The sequence below is a fragment of the Rutidosis leptorrhynchoides genome, chromosome 1 (genome assembly GCF_046630445.1).
Source record: "Rutidosis leptorrhynchoides isolate AG116_Rl617_1_P2 chromosome 1, CSIRO_AGI_Rlap_v1, whole genome shotgun sequence".
In the NCBI taxonomy this organism is placed as follows: Eukaryota; Viridiplantae; Streptophyta; class Magnoliopsida; order Asterales; family Asteraceae; genus Rutidosis; species Rutidosis leptorrhynchoides.
The window spans coordinates 204,029,930-204,056,637 of NC_092333.1; positions in this window are offsets into that span (position 1 = coordinate 204,029,930).

A 26,708-nucleotide genomic window follows, 5' to 3' on the forward strand; every position below is an offset into this window, starting at 1 on the left:
ACTAAGCTATTTCCTCACCATTCACACTTGATTTCCATTCACAATTTACACACACTTGTTCATTTATTTTCTCTCTAGTCTAAAGCTTGTAAGTATTTTGAATTTCTTTTCTTCTTCTCCTTCTCATCATCACGAGTTCATCATCATCATTAGAAGATCAAGCTTTTTAGATTTTGATCTTGATTACATCTTGTAGATTCAAACATGGATTTGAATGCTTCAAGAACATGGAAGATTCAAGCTTTCTAGCTTTGAATCTTCACCTACTTTGTAGATCTAAATCTTTTAGCTTTAATCTTGTTATTTTGTTATAAAGATTCAAACTTGTGTTTGTAATCTTCATGTATCTTAAAGATCCAAGCTTTATGCTTCAAGATCTTCAAGAACACTAAAGATCTAAGCTTTTTAGCTTAGGGTCTCATTATTATGTTAAAGATCTTAGCTTTTTAGCTTATGGTCTCATTACTTTCATTATTTTGTTAAAGATCTTAGCTTTATATCTTATGGTCTCATTAATCTTGTAAAGATTCAAGCTTTCTAGCTTTGTAATCTTATAACTTGTGTGAAAAGGATCCAAGCTCTCTACCTTGGGGTTCGATCACTTCATTTGATTTAGATTATGTTCATATTTGTTTGATTTAAGTAAAGTTTGTAGCTTTAGTTGTAAATAGAACTTGTATTTGTGTTAAGACTAAGGATATGATGTAACCTTGGTTCATCATCCATCTAAGACTCTTAAATGAGTTGCGTTCTTACTTGGTCTTAACATATTGTGTGTTGATGGTTGAATCTTGGTCAAGGTGATGCTAACCCATCAATGAGTTGTACACTTGAAGCTACAAGCATCAAGGATGAGAACCGTGATGAGCATCAAGCACCAAGAACCCCACCGGAGCACTTGTTTACTATTTTTCAGGATCTGATCAGATTCCTGGACTTCTGGAAAAATGATTTTCAGTTAGTTCGTTTCGATTAGATAACTTTTCGTTTAGGCCTCGACTTAATCCGACATACGGTTTATGATTTATAGCCCTCAGAAAGTCACTACGTCTTTGTAACGTTGTGCTTAAATTTCTGACCTACTCGCACTTAAACCGTCGCCACTGTCAAAAGAAGAAGAGTTAGGTTCTGAAAATTGGTCAGCGGTTAGAGGACTCATATACGGAGCCATAGCCACTGACTACGCGTCTTTTCGTTTTTTATAGAGGTCGTAGCAGCTGACCGAAATCAGCCTATTGTTTCGATCTCTATTCTTGTCAAACTTACTTAGCTTTTATGATGATGAATGATGATGATGACACTTAAACTTAATTTATTCACTTTTAAACTTATTGGGACAACATACTGACCTAGTGACCTTTGACTTAGGTTGATGACCTTTCGGACCGACTTACTACCTGCATACGTTTCAAATCGACTTTTACTACTTATTCACTGTGAGTTATAGCTCCCTTTTTACTTATACTATTTTTGGGACTGAGAATACATGCGCTTTTTACGTTTTACTTACTTGACACGAGTACTTAAACTTTACATATGTGTGGGTTATATAACGACATAAACATTCCCCTTAGCACGGTAATGTTTAATCATTGGTTTTGAACCCGTGAACGCGAATATTAGATATGGATCCATAGGGTTTGACATCCCCACTCGGGCTAGTCGCACTAGCATTTAATGAGTGTTTGATACTTCGAGGACATACGCACTCGCCAAGTGTACTTTTAGGGGGTATTACTATTACGTTAAGTTAGTTACCGGGTGCCCACGGACAAGCATATACTTTTCATACTGATTTAAACTGCTGGTTGAAGCACTGTAATCTCGTGGTCTACATTACTTTACTGATTACAAACTAGAGCTCACCAACATTCGTGTTGACGTTTAAGCGTGTATTTCTCAGGTGCTTAGACGATGTTGCTTCTACTGTTAGACTTGCTATCTTAGTGTTTTAAACTTGCTGTTATGGACCTGCTGTGTTAGATTTCCGCTGCATTACTTAGAGATGTCTCAATCATGGAACTTTTATCTTGCATTCGTAACTTATGTTATTTTCAAATAATGACTTTGTAACGACCTTTGTGTCACCTTATCTTTTGTAAACGCTATCTTTTTATGAATGCAAAACTGGTTTTCAAACAGCATGTAGTATTTGACCGTGTAAAGATCCTGTTATTGACGAATCGTACACGATGGTTTTGTACGGGGCATCACAGTTGACATGACGTTTAATCGGCTTGAACACTCATACCTCCCATTAAGCATTAAATGCAGCAGTTTTTAATTTAAGTTGAAGGTAAAAACCATAAGATAAATTTTGTATTAAATACAAAAATTCTTTGTGACATTTAATATGTAATGAATTTAATTTTAAATCATTGGGAGTAAATGAGTTTCAGATTTAAGGTATCATTTAAGTATTGTGAGCTATTTATTATATCATTTTATACATTGAATAATCATGATATAAAAGACCTTGTTGTGCTGACTGTTTGACATGTAGGCAGTAAGTGAAAGAAATTATGACTTACTGGTTTGCCCTACATGTTGTAGAGTCAGCACACCAATAAAATTGCCTTTTATTTTAAAGTTTAAGCATACACAGCTCAGAGATGAGATAGTTAAAACGTTTTTCATCTAAGGGCTTTGTGAAAAGATCTGCTAACTGCTGGTCTGTTGAAATAAATGTAGCTCCACATCTCCTTTTTGAACATGATCCCTTATGAAATGATATCGAACGTCAATGTGTTTTGTTCTAGAATGCATCACAGGATTGTTGGTAATAGCAATAGCACTTGTGTTGTCATAGTACTTGTGCAGTACAACTACCAGCAGAAACATATTCTGCCTCAGTAGTAGATGTGGACACAGTATTTTGCTTTTTTCTCATCCAAATGACTAGCCTACCACCCAGTAACTGGCAACCACCAGTAGTACTTTTCCTGTCTATTTTACACCCTACAAAGTCAGCATCTAAATACCTAATTAGCTCAAAATCCTGGTCTTTGGGATACCAAAGACCACGTTTGGTAGTACCTTTCAGATACCTAAATATCCTTTTTACTGCTATCAAGTGTGACTCTTTAGGATCAGCTTGATATTTGGCACAGAGACATGTGGCAAACATAATATCTGGTCTGCTGGCTGTAAGATAAAGTAGGGATCTAATCATACCTCTATATTCAGTGATATTGACTGGTTCACCATTGGGATCAGCATCTATTTTAATAGATGCTGCCATTGAGGTCCCTATATCTTTTAAACAGGTCAGACCAAATTTTTTTAACATATCTTTGATATATTTATCCTGACTTATAAAAATTCCATCATCAAGTTGTTTAATTTGCAATCCTAAAAAGTATTACAAATCTCTTTGTAAGCTCATTTCATATGTCTTTGACATAAGTTTTGAAAAATCTTGACAATGTTTCTCATTTTTAGATCCATAAATAATATCATCCACATATATCTGTACCAGTAAGAGATCACCATCTATCTCTTTTGAGAACAGAGTGGTATTAATTGTTCCAACTTTAAAACCTATACCAGTGAGATACACATGAAGTGTCTCATACCATGCTCTTGGTGCCTGTTTGAGGCCATAAAGAGCTTTGTCTAGCTTGTAGACATGGTCTGGATATTTACTGCTTACAAAACCAGGAGGCTGTTTTACATAAACTTCTTCTTGTAGCTTCCCATTTAGAAATGCAGATTTAATATCCATCTGGAATACCCTAAAGTTCATCTTAGCAGCATATGCCAAGAATAATCTGATAGCTTTCATCCTAGCCACTGGAATATATGTCTCTCCATAATCTAATCCTTCTTCCTGTTTGAAACCCTGAGCTACCAATTTAGCTTTATTTCTTATTACAATCCCATCTTCATCCATCTTGTTCTTGAAAACCCACTTGGTACCAATGATCTTCTTAGTTTCATCTTCAGGTTTAGGTACCAATGTCCAAACCTTATTCCTATCAAACTAGGAGATCTCTTCTTGCATAGCTCCTGCCCAGCTTGGATATTTGATTACTTCATCAGGACATGTAGGTTCAATGGTAGACACAAAGTTTACATGCATACAAAAATTACTGGTTGCATGTCTTCTTGTTTTAACACCACTTGCCAGATTACCAATAACTTATTCAATTGGATGCTCCTTTATCCATCTAGTGTTATGAACAGGTGAGCTTGTTGTGGAACACACAACATCTTGATCATTAGCTGGCTCAGAGGAATGAGCAGCAGTGGGAGACAGTTGTTCATTATGAGTGTAACCAGTACCAGCTTGAGATCCTTCAGAACCAGTAGACCTATGCTCTAATTGTAAAACTTCAGTAGAGCCAATAGATCCACATGGTTTAGACACATATGGAACAGAGTGTTCCATCTCATCATCAGAGAACCCAGCAACATGGATTGGTGAGGGATTTGCTGCTGGTTCTTCTTCATCATTAAGAGCTTGCTGAGTTGACTCTTCAAACAGTAACTTCTCATCTTCTTGACCAGAAGATGAAGTAGGGGCAGTTTCATCAAATGTAACATTAATGGATTCTTCAAAACAGCCCCTTCTTTTATTGAAAACCCTGTATGCCTTTGACATGTTGGAATATCCTAAAAATATACCTTCATCAGCCTTAGCATCAAACTTTCCTAGCTGATTTCTATTTTTTAGAATGAAACAGGGAGTGCCAAATACATGAAGAAATGAAATTGAGGGTCTTCTGCCTTTGAGAACTTCATAAGCAGTTTTCTGATGTCTTTTCACTATTAAAGATCTATTCTGGGTAAAGCAAGCAGTGTTCACAGCTTCTGCCGAATATGAATTTTTCAGCCCAGACTCAGCCAACATAGATCTTGCTGCTTCAATGAGAGTTCTGTTTCTTCTTTCTGCAACACCATTCTGTTGAGGTGTTCTCACAGCAGAAAAGTTCTGTGAAATACTTTTGTCAGCACAAAATTCTTCCAATGTTGCATTTCTGAATTCTGTACCATGATCACTTCTAAGCTGCTTCACCAATTGCCCATTCAGTAGTTCCATTCTTTTGATAAAATTGATAATTTCATCAGCAGCTTCACTCTTTTGCTTCAAAAAGAACACCCAAGTGTATCTGGAATATTCATCAACAATCACCAGTGTAAACTTCTTCCCACTACAGCTGGCTATATTAATAGGACCAAAAAGATCCATATACAGAAGGTGAAATGGTTTCTCAACAGATGAAATCTGCTTTGATTTGAATGAGGCGTGGTGATGCTTCCCTTTTTCACATCCAGGACATAATCTGTCCTTCACATAAGACATTGTGAGTAGCCCAGACACCAAACTTTTACTAGATAACTTATGAATATCTTTGAAGTTGAGATGTGAGAGTCTCTTGTACCATAACCACTTGAGGTTGTCAGCTGCCTTTGAATAAAAACAGGTATCAGTTGTTGTGACTGCTGTGTTCATGTCAATTTGATACATGTTCTCATGTCTTTTTGCTGTCAGCAGTGGCTTCCACGTCTTATCAAAAATAGTGCCAATCTTCCTTCTGAACTGGACTATCTTACTTTTTCTTGTCAGTTGGCTTATGCTGAGTAGATTATGTTTAAGCCCAACGACATATGCTACATTTGAAAAAGTAACATTCCCATTTGTTAAAGTACGAAAACCCTTTGTGTAACCCAACAAATTATCTCCATATGATACAACTGGAACATCCTTTTCTTGATAGTCCATCAGCAGGGACTTACATTCTGTCATATGTCTCGAACAACCACTATCGAGATACCAGATTTGCTTGTTTTGAATGCCCTGCACAGTAGCTAAGAGATTAGTTCTTTTTGGGAACCCATCTAAGGATGGGTTCTGGACGTGGTTGACGAGCAAGGTGAAATCCCTCGGTTCAGGGATGTGCGTGGTAGATTCTCTTTTAGAGAATTATTGTTTGTGCCTATGTTTGATATAGGTGGTTCTTGCTCGATTGTGTAAATGGTTAGTGGTATCCGTTAGGGTTCACTATAGTGTAACAGAGCGCAATGTTGCACTACTAATTGTTCGAAGCCAAAAGGGCATTGATTGGTGAAGCATGACCTTCGGGGTCCGCTGACTTCATCATGGGATTTTGATTGGTGAAGCATGACCTTCGGGGTCCGCTGACTTCATCATTGGAGTAGTGTTATATCGGCATGGTATAACATTATCGGGAAATGCGAGTACCGGTGGGAAATGCGAGTACCATTCCTTGTGTGTGGTTTGGGACGTGAATATCAGGTTGTTCGTATTCACAATGTTTCGGGTTGTACGATTGTCCCTGCTGTTTGGGCTCATAGTTTGAGGTAGTGAATGTTAGGTAGTTCGGATTCACTAAGGCTCGGGTTGTACGGCCATCCTCGGTTATACTATGTGGCGGAGGTAGTGAATATCGGTTTGCGCATATTCACGATGACTCGGGTTGTGCGGTCATTTCATTATGGGATATATGGATTGGGTTGGTGAATTTCGGGTTGTGCGAATTCACTAAGGTTCGGGTTGTTTCGACCATCCTCCATATGTGTTTAGGCTCAGGTTGTTTCGGCCATGTTGTGTTGTGTGATCTATCGGTTGTTTTATACGCCGATGGTGGGGTCGTGAGGACCATGTTGTGAGATCAGTGATGCGATAGCTGTGTTTCCCTCACATGTTGTTACGGGTGTGACAATAGTTGATTTTGTACGCCTTGGTTTTAGCGTTGCCTTAGTCGTTTCGGGCACTATCAGTTTTAGTCGTTGTTATGATGTTACGGTAGTTGCATATTGGTCGTGTTGCGCACTACAAGGGATGTTTCATGATTGGTGTTATCCTTAAGGTTTCGTTTGGTTCGGTTTTCATCGTTTCGGGTTGTTGACCATAGGTTGAGACTTGGTTGCTTTTAGCATTGTACTCGGTAAGGGTACGCTAAGGGATTGATATCTCGGTAAGAGATTGGTTGAGTTTTTCCCGATGTGAGGGAATGAGCAAGTTTTAGTGCTCGGATTTGCGGATTTGATAAATCGCGGGTGACGATTTTAGTTGATAGAGGCGATTTATTGCGAAGAATTGCTTAGGAAAGTCGGTTTGGGACTTAGGTTAAGGACCGTAGAGTGTAGCTCCGTTTGGTTAAGTGACGAGGATCACGAGGACGTGATCGATTCTAAGTGGGGGAGAGTTGTAAGACCCGAATATTTATTGTACGGAAGTGTAATTATGCTACATAGAGTACAGGAAGCATTGTGTAATTAAACGAAGGTCAGAATCTACCCAGACATGGGTGCGCACCGCGCGCCATAAGGTGTGCGCGCCGCGCACATGCCCAGCGACAGAATTCTGCCTTTTTCTATTTTTTAGTTTAATGAAGGGCTTTTTGGCCTTTTCACTTGAGGCCAGATCTCAGGCCTTATCAGCTAGTTTGGATCCACTTTTAGATCATTTTCACATCCATTCATCACTCTCAAGTATCTTAGAGAGAGAGAGAGAGAGAGAGAATTCTAGTGAGAGAATTGGGGTTTTGGAGAGGAAGGAGCTTGAATTGATCAAAGTCTCGGGTTTTAAAGTTGTTCACCTCGTTCCTAGCTTCGTTTTGGTTGTTGTGGTAAGTTCTAACTCTGAATTTCATTGTTTGATTTTGATATTCAAGTTAGGGTTTGAACTTAAATTGTTGATAAACCCATTTAAACTCATGAAGTGAGTTTAGTGTTGCTTGTAATCGGGTTTATTGTTATTATTGGTGGATTTTGGGTTGGTGAATAAATTGGTTATGATTAGGACTTGTAATCGGGTTTAATCACTAGATTTAGTGATTATGGAAGTATTGGAACCCTTTTTGTGTGTTTGAAAGACTAATTTTGGAATTGAGTCAAAATTATGGTTTTAGGGTGATTTTGAGATTGATAAGTGTTTAACACTTAAGATTAGGTTCATTGGCATATTAGAACCATGTTCACTTGTGATTAGTGATTATTGATTAGTTTAGATGCGTTTTGTGTTTATGAGTGCAATTGGTCGAATTTGCACTAAGTGTCGAATTGAGTTAGTTTGTAAATCAACTCTAAGTGTGTTGTTGTAATTGTGATAATGGAATAGGTACTTTCCATTGACGAGTTGCGAATTACTTGGAAGCATTCATCAAGGCGACAAGGTGAGTGTTAATATCCTATGTGCATATGTATGTGTAGGATGGGTGCGGGTCGGGTGAAGTGGTTCTCGGTTATAGAGCTCACTTCACATATAGGTGGATCTTTATGGACTTGTGTAATAGGTCCAATTGGCACGGTTGTGCATTTTGGTTGACCACCGTTGGCGAGTTGCACACTTGTGTGTACGATATCACTTAGATTGTGATTTGGAGTTATAACCCCGACGGCGTGGGTTATGGTGTGGGAAATGAATATCGGTTTGCTCGTATTCATAATATTTTGGGTAGTGAATCTCGGGTAGTGCGAATTCATGATGACTCGGGTTGTTCGGTCATCTTGTTGATGAGGTAGTGAATCTCGGGTTGTGTGAATTCACTAAGGCTCGGGTAGTTCGGCCAACCTCGGTTGTTGAATTGGTAAAGAAGTGAATATCGGGTTGTGCGAATTCACTAAGGCTCGAGTTGTTCGGCCAATCTTCGTTGTGGTATTTGGTTTTCGGTATTGGGTTAAGGGGTTAACCTTGGGCGTTTATATATAAATTGTTATATATATTGATGTATTGTTGTGATGTAGCTAACCCTCCGGGTGTAGCTATTTGGCGTTGTTCACATCGTCGTTGGTGAACTTATGTTTGTTGATGTATTTTAGCTTGTTGCTTAGTGATCGTACGTTATGCTTAGATTAGCTTGCCTTTATGCTTGGATGCTCCGGTATGCGGTATTTGATTATTTGTGTGGCGTGTCCATTTTATACATATATATGTATGTAGTATATTTTCACTCACTAAGCGTTAGCTTACCCTCTCGTTGTTTATATTTTTTTAGATATGCATGGATGCGGTGGCTCGGGTAAGCGTGGGAACTAGTGGACTCGCATAGTTGCTTTAGAAGATCTTGCTTTTGGATTGTTTAGGATTGGGTAGCGTATCCCCAATCGCCATGCTCGGTCTTTATTTTGTGTTAAAAATCATGTAGTTGAAAACTTGTATTTTGTACGAAAGTCGTAAAACGTCCGATGTGTGCCTGGTCTCGTAAAACTCATTTTATTATGGGAACGTGTTAGTTTTAACTAATATAAATTATTGTGAAGAGCGTTTGGTATAAAAGTGTCGGGAAGCAAGAGATCTTTTTGCGAAAATTGGAAAAAGTGGACAGCGGGCTTCCAGGCCCTATGCGCGCCGCGCACAGGTGTGGGTGCGCGCCGCGCACCCCTTCTGGACAGCTCAATTTTAATTTTTTTTTATATGCTGCGTTTTTTGGTCGGTTAACGGGTTGGGTTGTTACAAGTGGTATCAGAGCATGGTCTAAGGGATTTAAGTGACTTGAGATAGGTGCCTAGACTTAGACCTTTGTGTGTGCTTATTTGTGCCGGACTTATAGGTGAACGGGTCGAAATAGGTTGTAGTTAGTGCCTTGTTTGTAGGTGGACTAACGTTTATATTAGTAATACGGATATTACTAATATATTATTGTGTTGTGATAATTATTCTCGCGTGTGTTTATATCGCGTAGAATTTTGTTTGTGTTTGTTTATATCATCGAGCGAAGTGGTCATTGTACTAACGAGTTGATACGGCGTGTGTGCATAATAAGGACTTGCAAACCTTATTACGGGTGAAAATCCTGTCTAACAAGTGATGTACGACGAGTGTTTAGCAAGATGGGGCGGTGTGGTGCGTATGGTTTTATACGTTTGTGGACTAATCGTTTTGCATTCTTTAGAATGGCGACGCGAAACGAGATCGAGATGAATGACGAGGAGTTTAATACTAGAGTTGCGGCCGCCTTTGTGGAGCAAATGGGTGCGTTGGAAGAAAGAATGGATAGGAGGTATTCCGAATTTCGGAGTAGTAGTGAAATGGAGCGTTGTCTTAAGAGCTTCATGAGGACTAAACCTCCGATGTACGATGGGAAACCGGATCCCTTGGTAAGCACCACTTGGATCTCGGATGTCGAAGGGTGTTTTCGCACGATTGAATGTCCTCCCGAGAAGAGGACAAGGCTCGGTACTAGTTTGTTGCGGGGTAGAGCAAAGGATTGGTTGGATGGTAAGATTGATCTTGTCGGTGGTGAACTATTTATGGTGTTATCATGGGACGAGTTTAAGAAGGAATTCTTCGAGGAGTTCTGGACTTCAGCCAATTTGTCGGAAATGCGGAATGAGTTACGAAATTTGCAACAAGGATCAATGGACTTGAATACTCTAAAGACGACCTTTATGTCGAAGGCTCGTTTTTTCCCAGAGTATATTGGGAATGATCGGATGTTGATGGAAGATTTCTATCGGACTTTGAATGATGATTTGCAGGGCAAAATTAGCATTGGCCAAGTGAACTCGTTTGCGGAATTATTTAACATGGCTAGGGGTTTCGAATCACATTCGCGATCGAAAGCTAGGGAGCTTTCAAGTAAAAGAAGGGTTGATTCGTATGGTGCTCCAAGTAAGAAAACTAAGGGCGCAGGTGCGAGTATGGGTAATGTGGAGGAAGGTTCGACGAGTTCTCATGCGCCTAGATGTTTCAATTGTGGTGTTAGGGGCCACAAGTTGTGGGAATGCACAATGCCGAAGGGTGATGACGGAATGTGCTACTATTGTCATAAAGAGGGACATAGCAAGCCGGATTGTCCCGAGTTGGCGGCGGTGAATGCCACAAGGAGACGTTGAGGTACGGTTCATTTTAATAAATATGCCCTTTTGGATATTTATTATGTGTCATTGTGTACGAATTTGTTGAAAGCATTTATGTTGTTCATATTTTGTTATGGGTGACGTTCCTAGTGGAACTACCCTATGGTGACGTTTGATTTGGTGGATGAAGGGTGTAAGACTTGGTGTAACCAAACATTCCTTAGTATTAAGAAATGTTCTACCAAGCCTTGGGAATGGGCTTTGGTGTTCGGTCGTTAAGCGCGTGTTCGCTTTTATGTTAAAGTTGATGAACCATGAGGTTCGTCGGGTGGATTAAATTCCTTGAAATCGAGTGTTTTGGATCTCGATGTATGTTGGTAAAGGAGTCTACGTGACGCGACATTAGGGGCCTCTTTTATACCTACTAGCGTGGTGTTCGACTCTGATTATGTTGTGGTTACATTGTACTTAGGGTACCGCAGTGAAACCCTTAAGTACATGAGTGACTAGGTGGAAGTTGACAAACTATAGCAATTGGATTATTACGAGAGTAAAGTTTGTGTAGTTGTGATGAGCTTTTTGTTCGAAGTGTTTAAGGATTGGTTAAAATCCATCGTGTGCTCAAGGTTGGAGCAAGATGTGGTGATGGGTCGTGTGAACCCAATTGTTGGTAAAGTCTACCTTTGGTAGCATTGTACGGTTGTACGAGATGCGATTATGGGACGTAGTTCCAAGTGGGGGAGTTACACTCCCGCACGAGGAAGTTTTAGTGTGAGATTTCGGATAACGCTTTTGGTAGATCCGTTGGGACCTAGTTTTGGTCGATTTATGGTAGAGTACAATTTTGGTTAAATTGTACTAATGGTTTGGATTTAAATTATCACCGAGGTGGTAATGTAGTGAATCTCGTTGAGAGATAATGGACGTGGTTGACGAGCAAGGTGAAATCCCTCGGTTCAGGGATGTGCGTGGTAGATTCTCTTTTAGAGAATTATTGTTTGTGCCTATGTTTGATATAGGTGGTTCTTGCTCGATTGTGTAAATGGTTAGTGGTATCCGTTAGGGTTCACTATAGTGTAACAGAGCGCGATGTTGCACTACTCGTTGTTTGAGGCCAAAAGGGCGTTGATTGGTGAAGCATGACCTTCGGGGTCTGCTGACTTCATCATGGGATTTTGATTGGTGAAGCATAACCTTCAGGGTCCGCCGACTTCATCATGGGAGTAGTGTTATATCGGCATGGTATAACATTATCGGGAAATGCGAGTACCGGTGGAAAATGCGAGTACCATTCCTTGTGTGTGGTTTGGGACGTGAATATCGGGTTGTTCGTATTCACAATGTTTCGGGTTGAACGATTGTCCCTGCTGTTTGGGCTCATAGTTTGAGGTAGTGAATGTCGGGTAGTTCGGATTCACTAAGGCTCGGGTTGTACGGCCATCCTCGGTTATACTATGTGGCGGAGGTAGTGAATATCGGTTTGCGCATATTCACGATGACTCGGGTTGTGCGGTCATTTCGTTATGGGATATATGGATTGGGTTGGTGAATTTCGGGTTATGCGAATTCACTAAGGTTCGGGTTGTTTCGACCATCCTCCATATGTGTTTAGGCTCGGGTTGTTTCGGCCATGTTGTGTTGTGTGATCTATCGGTTGTTTTATACGCCAATGGTGGGGTCGTGAGGACCATGTTGTGACATCAGTGATGCGATAGCTGTGTTTCGCTCACATGTTGTTACGGGTGTGACAATAGTCGATTTTGTACACCTTGGGTTTAGCGTTGCCGTAGTCGTTTCGGGCACTATCAGTTTTAGTCGTTGTTAGGATGTTACGGTAGTTGCATATTGGTCGTGTTGCGCACTACAAGGGATGTTTCGTGATTGGTGTATCCTTAAGGTTTTGTTTGGTTCAGTCTTCATCGTTTCAGGTTGTTGACCATAGGTTGAGACTTGGTTGCTTTTAGCATTGTACTCGGTAAGGGTACGCTAAGGGATTGATATCTCGGTAAGAGATTGGTTGAGTTTTTCCCGATGTGAGGGAATGAGCAAGTTTTAGTGCTCGGATTTGCGGATTTGATAAATTGCGGGTGACGATTTTAGTTGATAGAGGTGATTTATTGGGAAGAATTGCTTAGGAAAGTCAGTTTGGGACTTAAGTTGAGGACCGTGGAGTGTAGCTCCATTTGGTTAAGTGACGAGGATCACGAGGACGTGATCGATTCTAAGTGAGGGAGAGTTGTAAGACCCGAATATTTATTGTACGGAAGTGTAATTATGCTACATAGAGTGCAGGAAGCATTGTGTAATTAAACGAAGGTCAGAATCTGCCCAGACATGGGTGCGCGCCGCGCACCATAAGGTGTGCGCGCCGCGCACATGCCAAGCGACAGAATTCTGCCTTTTTCTATTTTTTTTAGTTTAATGAAGGGCTTTTTGGTCTTTTCACTTGAGGCAGGATCTCAGGCCTTATCAGCTGGTTTGGATCCACTTTTGGATCATTTTCACATCCATTCATCACTCTCAAGTATCTTAGAGAGAGAGGGAGAATTCTAGTGAGAGAATTGGGGTTTTGGAGAGGAAGGTGCTTGAATTGATCAAAGTCTCGGGTTTTAAAGTTGTTCACCTCGTTCCTAGCTTCGTTTTGGTTGTTGTGGTAAGTTCTAACTCTGAATTTCATTGTTTGATTTTGATATTCAAGTTAGGGTTTGAACTTAAATTGTTGATAAACCCATTTAAACTCATGAAGTGAGTTTAGTGTTGCTTGTAATCGGGTTTATTGTTATTATTGGTGGATTTTGGGTTGGTGAATAAATTGGTTATGATTAGGACTTGTAATCGGGTTTAATCACTAGGTTTAGTGATTATGGAAGTATTGGAACCCTTTTTGTGAGTTTGAAAGACTAATTTTGGAATTGAGTCAAAATTATGGTTTTTGGGTGATTTTGAGATTGATAAGTGTTTAACACTTAAGATTAGGTTCATTGGCATATTAGAATCATGTTCACTTGTGATTAGTGATTATTGATTAGTTTGGACGCGTTTTGTGTTTATGAGTGCAATTGGTCGAATTTGCACTAAGTGTCGAATTGAGTTGGTTTGTAAATCAATTCTAAGTGTGTTGTTGTAATTGTGATAATGGAATAGGTACTTTCCATTGACGAGTTGCGAATTACTTGGAAGCATTCATCAAGGCGACAAGGTGAGTGTTAATATCCTATGTGCATATGTATGTGTAGGATGGGTGCGGGTCGGGTGATGTGGTTCTCGGTTATAGAGCTCACTTCACATATAGGTGGATCTTTATGGACTTGTGTAATAGGTCCAATTGGCACGGTTGTGCATTTTGGTTGACCACCGTTGGCGAGTTGCACACTTGTGTGTACGATATCACTTAGATTGTGATTTGGAGTTATAACCCCGACGGCGTGGGTTATGGTGTGGGAAATGAATATCGGTTTGCTCGTATTCATAATATTTTGGGTAGTGAATCTCGGGTAGTGCGGATTCATGATGACTCGGGTTGTTCGGTCATCTTGTTGATGAGGTAGTGAATCTCGGGTTGTACGAATTCACTAAGGCTCGGGTAGTTCGGCCAACCTCGGTTGTTGAATTGGTAAAGAAGTGAATATCGGGTTGTGCGAATTCACTAAGGCTCGAGTTGTTCGGCCAATCTTCGTTGTGGTATTTGGTTTTCGGTATTGGGTTAAGGGGTTAACCTTGGGCGTTTATATATAAATTGTTATATATATTGATGTATTGTTGTGATGTAGCTAACCCTCCGGGTGTAGCTATTTGGCGTTGTTCACATCGTCGTTGGTGAACTTATGTTTGTTTATGTATTTTAGCTTGTTGCTTAGTGATCGTACGTTATGCTTAGATTAGCTTGCCTTTATGCGTGGATGCTCCGGTATGCGGTATTTGATTATTTGTGTGGCGTGTCCATTTTATACATATATATGTATGTAGTATATTTTCACTCACTAAGCGTTAGCTTACCCTCTCGTTGTTTATATTTTTTTAGATATGCATGGATGCGGTGGCTCGGGTAAGCATGAGAACTCGTGGACTTGCATAGTTGCTTTAGAAGATCTTTCTTTTGGATTGTTTAGGATTGGGTAGCGTATCCCCAATCGCCATACTTGGTCTTTATTTTGTGTTAAAAATCATGTAGTTGAAAACTTGTATTTTGTACGAAAGTCGTAAACCGGCCGATGTGGGCCCGGTCTCGTAAATCTCATTTTATTATGGGAACGTGTTAGTTTTAACTAATATAAATTGTTGTGAAGAGCGTTTGGTATAAAAGTGTCGGGAAGCAAGAGATCTTTTTGCGAAAATTGGAAAAAGTGGACAGCGGGCTTCCAGGCCCTGTGCGCGCCGCGCACAGGTGTGGGTGCGCGCCGCGCACCCCATCTGGACAGCTCAGTTTTAATTTTTTTTTTATATGCTGCGTTTTTTGGTCGGTTAATGGGTTGGGATGTTACAAGAATGGGGTCCATGTAAGTAACTTCTGCAAGAGCAGCAGCAGCAGCATAGTCACCAGCAAAGAAAGCTTCAACTTGGGCAGTCACCTGCTCATTTGCACACTTAGCTGTGCATTGAGCAGATGTACACCATGAAGCAACAACCTTCTTGAGGTCATTTAGCTGGTTCTTAACATCTGCTGCCTCAACATGAAGAGACTTTAAAGCAAAATTTTCTTTTTCAAGTTTTGAAATTTCATCCTTCAAGATCTTAATTTCATCAGTTTTGCTTTTAAGTTTATCATTTAAAGATTTGTTATCATTTTTCAAAACTTCTTCACGTTTACTGCCTCTACATAAATCAACTCTTAGGTAGTCAAACATTTCAGCTTTTTCATCATCAGTATAAGTTCGAAAATTATCAACCTTATACAGCATTTCAGGTTTCCATTGAGGTGAATCCTTTTTACGATCAGCTTCCCTCACATCAGCCAAAAACATACTACCATTATCATCCTCATCAGACTCCTCGACCTCCTTGGCCATGAAACACAACTTTTTACCAGAAGCATAACCAGCATCATCATCATCAGTATCACTGTCAGAAGATGAAGAAGAGCTGGTTTCATCCCAATCATGATGCTCAGCAACTAGAACCTTTTCTGGCTTCTTTCCCTTCTTATCAGCCTTTGCACTTTCCTTCATCTGAGCCTTCATATCTTTGTACTTGTTCTTGTACTTGACAGCTTTTGAGAAGGAGTTAGCATGTGATGTTGAAGGTTTCTTGGACATGCATTCAGCAGCAAAATGTCCAACCTTCCCACAATTGTAACACTCAGATTTAGGACCCTTGACTGATTTGCTGATGTACCTAGCACTTAGTTTCTTACTCCCTTTATATGGCTTGCTGATTCTATTACGATTGAACCTTTTGAACTGCCTAGCCAGCAAAGCCATATCTTCAGCAAACCCTTCCATATCATCTTCATCATCACTGCTTTCTTCAGACCCAGTACCACTATCCACCTCATCTTCAGCTGACTCATCTTCTGCCATCAACTTTTGAACTAGTAAAGCTTTTTGAGCTTTTTTTTAGCAGCATCAATAAGAGCAGTATCATCAATTTTTGAGGATTTTGAGGTGGTGGGGGTAGACTTAAAGTTTTCTTTTAAATTCAGTTCAAGTTTAGCTTCTGCCTTCTCATGGTTCCAAAGTGTACCATAAAGAGAGGACATGTTAAAGTTCTTTAAGGTCTGGGTGGTTCTTAAGGGGTCAGTAACAGGTTTCCATTTAGTAGGCAGTGAGTCAATGAATTTGTTTACTTATTCAAAATCAGTATATGTGATTTTTAAAGTAAGCAGGTCAGCAACTAGGGAGTTAAACCTAATGAAGGTTTGCTTAAGGGTCTCATTCTTATAGGCAAAGAACATTTCATGCTCTCTTTTTAAAGCAATAATCTTTTCTGCCTAACCTCATCCATGCCTTCATAAGTGACATCTAGATAGTCTAACATAAGCTTAGCATTCAGCTTTCCCTTAATCAGTTTGAACAGGTGGTTAGGTAAAGTTATAGCTAACAGAGTTCTGATCTTAGGGTCAAGTCCAACACGACGTTTGTCCTCAGCATCCCATCTGACTGGAGTGAGAATAACCTCTCTGCCAGGAACGACAGGAGTGTTAGCAGCAGCTGGTATGCTATCAATAGTCTCAGTTGGGACAAATGGACCATCTGTGGCAATACCAGGCATAAGTGGGTCAATAGACTCCAAGTGAAGCATGAACCTTGCCTTCCAGGTTTCATACTAATCTTCATCAAATTTGGGAGGTCTATTGGATGAGCCATTTTCAAGGTAAGCTGTATTTGAGTATGCAGCCATGAGAGAATTCAGATCCAAGATATTAAATTATCAAGACTGAAGCTCTGATACCAGTTGTTGGTCCCTTGATTAATAACTGGAGTATTGGAGAGGGGGGGTGAATAAAATTTCTTATAATTAACTAACCAATTAAACACAGTTTAGTATTCAAGCATGTAATGTAAATAGAATCAAAGGTAATTTTTCAACTGTTATTCTTTATTGATTAAATCACAAAGAATTTCAACTATTCTTGGCAGAATGATAGTTGGTTGATACAGATTTACCTAAGTATAGCTAAGAGGATAAACTTAAAGCTATTACACATTTTGGACTCTAAATAAATAAACCCACAACACTAGTTGTTACAATAGTGGATACAACAATTTATATTAGTCTTATTAACCGTGTAATGGTTCTATTGTCCACAGGTACATAGGATGTCTGTACTTGTGGGGACAACTGCATCAGAGAGCGTGCTCTCCTCTTTCCTCTTTGGTAGCTATTTGCAGGAACACCCCAATTTGGTTTGGCACCACTATTCATTTAAACAAATAGAATGTTGTGTTCCCCAGGCATTGACAAAGTATAGCACATGTCTGCACATGCGTTAAACTTCTGCATTTCCACATGGTCTTATAAGGTCACTTGTTAGCCGCCGACGCGTGTCCTTTCCTGTTCAACTTTGTCTTTGACTTCTGTTGAATAGTATAATTGATGTAGACCACTCGGGAAACCACCATGCTTGTAATGGAGCATGGCTGTCTTGTGTTGTATGCTGCTTACCAGGTTTATTGGTTCTTCTTATGCTGAGTCACTTGATATTCTTGAATTGCTGAGTACTCATCCTGTGCTGATTCAAAGAATACACTCTACCTTGTGCTGGTAGACTAGGCAGCATACTGAACACTTGACACAGCAATATTTGCTGTCTATACATTAACAAACTTGTGCTGGTTGCACATAACATTTTAGTGTAAATAAATTACAGTTTTGTCATAATTAAATCCTTAATTATTTTGGGGACTCAACACTAGGTCATGTAACATGTTATAGCTCGTAGTTTAGCAAATTGCACATTCGCAGTTTATCGCATGTCTTTAAAATACGTACATCGTAGAAAGAATCAAGTATAACGTTTAGCACATAATTTCTAAAATCATGGCAAACTCCAAATTACAACTAGACTCAAAATCAATTCCAAAAATTCTAACCCGACCCTCATACGATGTCTACAAGTCAGATATCAAAGAAGGTCTAGTTACGGTTTACCAAATTAGTTTCTGCTCGCGAGTCAGTTTCAAAACATTTCTCATAAAATATTGAAAATAGATTTTGACGAACGGCCAATTGAAGATATCTCAAAACCTCTCAAAGTTTTAGTGATATAATAATCAAAAACTTTCCTTTAGCCAATTAGTACAGATTATCCAATCTTTACAGACTCTTCAGTTTTAATCAACAAACAGACATGTCATTTGACCAAGCCTATATGTCATGGTAAAACATGTTTTTAGAAGTTAGCATACAAATGAAATACATCAAGGAACATATAAACTAACATATTCTAGAAGATCAAAGCCTTGATCAATTTCTAGTTCACTCTAGGTAATTTTGTTTAACTTTGAAAACAGATTCAACACGCTTTAAAACACGAATCTTCGTTTTGACATAACGGAAGCATTACAAAAGCTTTTGACGCAAATATTGAGTCTAACATGTATGATTTTTCACAAGGAATACAATAGTATGCAATTCATTAACCAAATCACAAAGCACACAACTCAGAAAATTCGGATTACGAACATAACCTAGTCAAAACTTCGATTAAGTATATCTTGAGTATACGATAACGAAATCATGCGAAATCAAAGTCCAAAATTAGTAAATTTTTTAGATCTAATCATCTAAACATATTATAAGATCAGATCACAAGTCAATTTTATCAGATCACTAAGATACAAATTCATTTTTCATGCAAACAGCATCAATTGATCAATCAAACGATAAACGACAACACAAAACATCATTAATTGAGCACCAGACTTGATTACAATATGTAATTGATAAAAAAAAAACTGATTTATAACAATTAGGGTTTGTAAATATACCTCAAAAACAAAATTGATTGATGCTAGGATGTGTAGAACGATCTAGGAAACAACCTTTATGCACAACGTTTGATCTAATTTCAACTTGATGATGGGGTTTTGGTGGTGGTGAGTGTCGACGGTCACAAGGGAGGGAGAAGGAGAAAAAAGTTTACCAAAAAGAAAGAATGAAGGGTTTGTGGGATTACTTCTCCTTGTATATCTAGGTTTAGGGCCTCTAATTAGTCCACTAGCTCACCACTTAGCCTAAAACAAGTCCAAAAGGGGTCCATGGGGGGTATTCGGCCGAATGGCCCTATAGGGGTGTTCCTGGGCCTGTTCTGCTTAATTGCTTGTATGCGCGTGGTCCGTTTCGAGTGTCGTTAACAGTACCGGGTCTCTGAACGTTAACTAGTCGTTGAAACGCAATCACCGGATTTAATTCATTAAATAAATAATAAATTAAATTAGTTCTTCGTAAAATCAATAATTATTAAAAATAATTATTTCGTCGTTTTTTCGAGTTCTGTAAACTGAAAAACTTTCTAGGAAATTAACTTAATCGTAACGTTTTCTAGTTATTTTGCTACCCGAAATAAGTTCATAATATAACATATTAATTCAAGTAATCCACTAGGATCAAGTATGCATTTAATTCTGTTAAATACACAAAGTCTAAGTAATCACCGTTAAATATTTAACGGACAAGTAACGATAGCAAATGGAAAAAGTCGGGTTGTTACAACCAATCCAGGGAGGTGCGTTTTGATTTCAATCATTCTACTCCTATAGTTGATGATCAAGCTGAATCCAATCCAGAAGATGAGGATGATAGGTCCATTGATGACACTTATGACAGATTAGATGATTATGAATCGGATTTAAATAATGATCTTGAGGATAATGATAATATAATTAGAGATGGAACACCATTTTTCGACATACCAGAAAGCGACGGTGGCCGGAACAAGGTTTCCTTCGGCGAACAGTTTTGTGAGGAAGACAAGATCGAAGATGAAGAGTCGGGTTATGGGAATCTAGGCAACCTATTCCAAGAAAACATTAATGATGTTGGCACAGTTAAACAAAAAAGTGAGAAAATTGAAAAACCCAATGAAATCATTCCTGAAACTGCGCCTATAAATGCAAGTGCAAACCCTTTAGTTAACCTAGATGATTACATCGATAACCGCTTAATCCATGTCCCCAATAACCCACCTTCTAACCCCATCGATAATGATAATAATCTTCATAGCCCAATCCGTCCATTTATCCTTAGCCCATCACCATCGAAATTCAAACCAGCCTCAAGCCCAATCACCTTAATCAATCCAAGCACCAGCCCAACTAAAAAATCTAAAACAGCCTCTAGCCCAATCAATCTTATCAATCCAACCTCCAATGGAACCAATCGTGCCAATTCTACATACGTTGATCCACACCTCTACAGCCCAACAAAAAATATTAACCAGCCCATTAACCATACTCTACACTCCAGCCCAACTACATCTCCCAATCCAAACTCCTCCACTCTAAATCACTGCCCAGATAACTTCCCACGCTCTTTCAGGCCAATCAACAAACACGTTGTCAACCCTTCCCAAGCTACTCCCATTACTAACCTATCCAACCCATACAACCCAAATATTTCCTGTCCACGAAGTGTGACAACCTGAAAATTTCTGACCAAATTCAAACTTAATCTTTATATGATTCCGACACGATAGGAAAAGTTTGTAATGTTGAATCTCAAAAATTTTGAACTGTTTCATATGTTCAATTGACCTTCGACCATTCCCGACGATTCACGAACAATTATTTGTAAATAAGTGCATATATATTTAAATACATACATACATATATATATATATATATATATATAATTTGAATTGTAATTTAAAATAATAGAATATAATAAAAGTTATTAGGAATCGATATAAATATATAAAGTATATTAAATATAATTATTAAATAATAGTAATACTCATTTGTCGATTCGTTGGTATTTAAATAAGTGATTCAAACTTATGTGATTTTAAAATAAACAAAAGCTCATTAATAGACTACGTAAACTTCAGACTAGTTGAAAATACATTTACTATCTCATTTTGAATTTTAACTAATTTGTATATTTTAGTTGAGATTGAGCTCGAATGACAGGTCAATTTTTATGATTGACATGAAATGACTTTAAACTCGAAATTATGAGAAGTTGAAATTAAATGTTGGTCCATAATTAAGTTTTATCAAATTTAAGTTTGTTAAAAATATAATTAAATACCATGTGTTAAGTTTTAGAACTCTGTGAAAACTGTCGGCAGATAAATAGATTAATTATTCCACATTTAAATTATAGGATGTGATTTAATAATATTTAAATGGACACCGTGTTTTCTACTACTATATGCATATATATGATAATGCATAGAGACAATCACACAATATCACTTTCACTTCACTATATCTCTCAATCTTTTAAAGTGAATCACCCACACACAGTATCTTACTTTATCCACCAATTCTTCAACATATTATAATCCGGCTACTATCCTATTCCTTTCCTTTTTAATTTACATGACATATTATAGTACTACAATTATTTATGTTATTAATGGGTGATCCGTGATTGAATAGACAAAATGTGTACTGTTTATGATCCCACTAACTTATTCTATATCTTTATATACTTTTTCTCCTCCAATCACCAACCTCACCACCATGGAAGAAACCTTGAACTACCATCACCTTCTCGTTCATGTTTTACTGCTACTTCCGTTCCTCTTTCAAATGACCACCTAAAACCACCACCTTAAATCCTTATCAACACACGCTTTTTGTACTGCTGTTGCAATCCGTAAACCACCACGACCTCGCCTCTCAAACACTATCTCTCTCTCTATCTTATTTTTTTCTGTTGAGTCATGAACCCAAAAACCATCGAAGGTTTAAACTGCTACTGTTTAGCTTCTTATTCGACACCCAAGGCTCACCCAACCTCCACCAATCACCACCTCCGGCCAACATCACCAAGATTCCATCACCACCACCCTCCACCTTTTAACACCATTGAACCACCTTCATCATAACCAAACACCACCACGAATTAAACTGTTTCTGAATAGCTACAATTGACGATCACTGCTGCTGCAGCTACTACTCATTATCCTGATCGACAAGCTCACCAAACCGTCACCACTAGCCCGTAAATATTATGGATGATGATGATGGGTTCGATGACACATAAAATAACGATGATGATGATAGGATATAGATGATGTTTATGATGTAGGATGGATCGAATGATGTTGTCTGATGGGAGATGATAATACAAGAGATCGATACATGAAGATAATGATTATGTTTATGATCGAACTAGAATTTTTGAAGAAGAAAGGGATAATAGAAAATGGGTTAGATAGAATTAAATCTTTCATTAAAACAGAAAAGAGGAAACTGTTCAATGGTTCAAGGAGTTGGTTAGTTTACGGTTGGTTATGAGTTCGATCTCGGGCTACAACAAATTATTATTTTTTTTAGATTATATTGGTGCATGTTACTGTAGCAGCCCAACTACTTAAGCCCAACTCGATCATCTAAACTGCTATTGCTCGTTGGGTCGTTTGGGTTTTCTACTCGGGTTAAATCGCGTAAACCCAACAACAACAGGGTAAAATAATTAAACATGGGAATTAATTTAAAAACAGTCGAACAGTTAGTTGGTTAGGGGTGTTTGTGCTTAAGCGAGAGGTCTCGGGTTCGAGTCTTGGTAGTGGCGTTTTCTTTTTAAGGCTTGATTTAAAGGTATTATTATTATTATTATTATTATTATTATTATTATTATTATTATTATTATTATTATTATTATTATTATTATTATTATTATTATTATTATTATTATTATTATTATTATTATTATTATTATTATTATTATTATTATAAATGTGTTAAGATTATAACTTAAATAAGAAGATAAAATTTGTTTATGATTTAAAGTATGTTAAGTACAATAATGTTGTTGATTTTGATAAAAATGGCTATGAATATAAATTTAATATGTTTATTAATACTTATGATTAAGCTTAGGGATATGGTCATTATATATATATATATATATATATATATATATATATATATATATATATATATATATATATATATATATATATATATATATATATATATATATATATATATGTGTGTGTGTGTGTGTGTGTGTGTGTGTGTGTGTGTATGTGTGTGTGTGTGTGTGTGTGTGTGTGAAAGTATTATCATTATTATTATTGTTATTATTAATATAACATTATTAATATCAACATTACTATTATTATCATTATTGTTATTATTATTATCATAAAATAAGTATCATTATTATTATTAATATTATTATCATTATTACTATTTTTATTATAAAAATAATATAACTCTTAATTTATTATCATTATTATTATTACTTTACATATTGACTATATTATTAAAACAAATAAAGGTTACTTTATAACTATTACAAATATCGTAATATTACATATATCATAATTTTCTTAAAAATACATATTATTATATTTGTAATATATTATGACAAATAGTAATATATATTATTAAAACATTAATATAACTAAAATTGTAATATACTATAATAAATGATAAATTAGAAAATATAATAGTTAAAATACATTAATAAGTATTAATATTAAAACCTGCTTTTAAAAATGTAATAAATGATATTCATAAATATATATAGCAAGTATAAGATTTCTATAACTATTTTATAACTATAACTATTAATATATATATATATATATAATATATATAAACTTGTTCGATTATGATTATATGTTTTAATATATATAATTGATATAGGTTCATGAATCCAAGGCCAACCATACATTTGTTCAATGTCGTTATATGTATTTTTACTACAAAATACAGTATCGTGAGTTTCATTTGCTCCCTTTTTAAATACTTTTGCAATATATATTTTTGGGACTGAGAATACATGCGCTACTTTTATAAATGTTTTACGAAATATACACAAGTAATCGAAACTACATTCTATGGTTGGATTATCGAATCGAATATCACCCCTTTTTAGTCTGGTAATCTAAGAATTAGGGAACAGAAACCCTAATTGACGCGAATCCTAAAGATAGATCTATTGGGCCTAACAAACCCCATCCGGGTTACGGATGCTTTAGTACTTCGATTTTATCATGTCCGATGAGAGTCCCGGAATGACGGGGATATTCTAGACGCGTTTTGTTAATGTCGATTACCAGGTGTTCACCATATGAATGATTTTTATCTCTATGCAGTTTTTGTGAAATGCCTGATATGAGATGATGTTTATGAAAAATGGAAATGAAAATCTTGTGCTCTATTAAAATTATGGAAATGAATGATTATGATAAACTAATGAACTCACCAACCTTTTGGTTGACACTTGAAAGCATGTTTATTCTCAGGTATGAAAGAAATCTTCCGCTGTGCATTTGCTCATTTTAGAGATATTACTTGGAGTCATTCATGACATATTTCAAAAAACGTTGCATTTGAGTCGTTGAGTTCAACAAGATTATTATTAAGTCATTGATAGTTTGGATATATTATGAAATGGTATGCATGCCTATCAACTTTCGATGTAAAGAAAGTTTGTCCTTTAAAAACGAATGCAATGTTTGTAAAATGTATCATATAGAGGTCAAATACCTCGCAATGTAAACAACTATTGTGAATCGTTTATAATCGATATGAACGGGTCATTAAACGAAGCCCCACCCATCCCACTCAATCACCCAATGGTTTCCAAAACCAATCCTCTTCACCCAATCCTGTCCCTCCATCGCATCATTCATCGGCCTCAAAGTTAAACAATCCTCCAAAACACCCTAAACCTATCCGAGCCAACTCATCCAAACTCTACTCTAACCCTAATAATCCTTCACATAAACAGAAGATACCTTCCATTGTTCCAAAAACCAAACCAAGTCAAAGAGGAGAATGTTGTTGGCCAAGTATAATATGATGGAAAACTTCTTCTCCCATGTTCAATATTAAAAACACAGCCCAGAAAATTAGACCCGATGATCATCATATTCGTTCCAATTGCACTTTGTGCGCAGCCAATCGATCAAAAGTCATCTTCAAGTATTCTAAACCATGGAAACAAACACTCCAATTCGTGCTCATCAGGTTCCCTCAACTCAATCAACAATGAAGGGATTTACGAGTTTGGTTGCTGTTTAGGTCTTAAATGGAAGAAAAAACCAACATCTCAGTAAGTTTCTTGTCTCTCATTCGCACCTTTTGTTTCTGATAATGCTAAAAACGAACATATATTTCATAGCATTATTCCTCAAGAAAGACAAGCTTTTAGTTGCAATTGTTCTATTTAAAAGTGATATTCGTTTAAATAATAAAAGGTGAAGACAAAAGACAGATTCGACGAATTGAAGACGCAAACGACCAAAAAGCTCAAAAGTACAAAAGACAATCAAAGAGGTTCCAATTATTGATAAGAAACGTCTCGAAATCACAAGAGTACAAGATTCAAAACGCAAAGTACAAGATATTAAATTGTACGCAAGGACGTTCGAAAATCCGGAACCGGGACCAGAGTCAACTCTTAACGCTCGACGCAACGGACTAAAAATTACAAGTTAACTATGTATATAAATATAATATAATATATAATTAATTATATTAATTATATATATATTATATATATAAAATAAATCGTCGGCAAGAAAGACTCCAAACATGGGTGAGCTGTAAAAGTAAACTCCGCGACTCGCGGAGTTTGAAGGCCAAAAAGGCCGCGAGTCGCGGAGCCCCAATTTCAGAAACTCCCTATAAAGCTCGCGCATTCTGATCGTAAAAATCATCTTTTTCTTCTCCTCATTCATACGTAATATATATATTTATATATATATATATATATATATATATATATATATATATATATATATATATATATATATATATATATATATATATATATATTTATAATTTATATTTTAATTTTAATTTTAATTATAATTCTAATAATAAGGGTATGTTAGCGAATATTGTAAGGGTGTAAGTCGAAATTCTGTCCGTGTAACGCTACGCTATTTTTAATCATTGTAAGTTATGTTCAACCTTTTTACATTAATGTCTCGTAGCTAAGTTATTATTATGCTTATTTAAAACGAAGTAATCATGATGTTGGGCTAATCACTAAAATTGGGTAATTGGGCTTTGTACCATAATTGGGGTTTGGACAAAAGAACGACACTTGTGGAAATTAGACGATGGGCTATTAATGGGCTTTATATTTGTTTAACTAAATGATAGTTTGTTAATGTTAATATAAAGATTTACAATTGGGCGTTCCTATAAATTACCATATACACTCAATCGGACACGATGGGCGGGGTATTTATATGTACGAATAATCGTTCATTTAACCGGACATGGGAATGGATTAATAGCCACTAGAATAATTAAAACAGGGGTGAAATTATTTACAAGGACACTTGGTATAATTGATAACAAAATATT